This window comes from Trypanosoma equiperdum (genome assembly GCF_001457755.1).
Source record: "Trypanosoma equiperdum strain OVI genome assembly, contig: ctg_48, whole genome shotgun sequence".
In the NCBI taxonomy this organism is placed as follows: domain Eukaryota; phylum Euglenozoa; class Kinetoplastea; order Trypanosomatida; family Trypanosomatidae; genus Trypanosoma; species Trypanosoma equiperdum.
The window spans coordinates 68,407-69,162 of NW_027124409.1; positions in this window are offsets into that span (position 1 = coordinate 68,407).

Below are 756 nucleotides of genomic sequence, written 5' to 3' on the forward strand. Positions count from 1 at the left end.
GAAGTCTCGTCCTGTCGTATGGCAACAGGGAAGGTTGCACAAAAATTTCAGGAAGAGGCAAGTGTGAAGGGGAAGGAGGCAACCAAATTACAGGGATACCATCTCCAGCTCTTCACATTCCTTTAAAGAGACCACAAGCGAAGCGGAGCCATCCAGTACGAAGGGAATTCCATGTGGACAACAAGCCGGAAACAGCAGCATTCAAGAGACCCCCTCCACAACAAACGCAGAGAGGTGAAAAGTACAAAGCTTTCCCGATGGATTTTCAGGGCACATAAATGTCAAGAAGGTACAAAACCTACATTTTCCTGTTATGCGCCAACACTGTGACGCAGCTGCCGCTACCTTTCGCTCCCACCGACAAAATAGTAGCGTGTCCAAAAGTCTCTGCATGCATAGCTGCCTGTAATCAATATGAATGAGCATATCGCGAACACTCAGTGTATCCTTCTTCCACTCTTAACATAGAATCGGAGGAACACTCGCCACTTCTGATAGCGGCAGCCATGGGCAACCATCACCCTTTTCTCATACATCTACATTCGGCACCCCTTTCCTACAAATAAAAAGTAATCTGCGGAAAGGCGCCAGCAGTCGCCCCACACTGCCTCGAAGTGCGGCAATCAACTTCTCTGATAGCGCCTCCCGGCAAAGCGGCCGCGTGCCAGCAAGTGTTTTTCATTACGGCCGCTCTACTTGAAGGTAAAGGATATGGTGGTTTTCCTCTTATATCCTGTTTTCAGTCGCTTTTTTTTT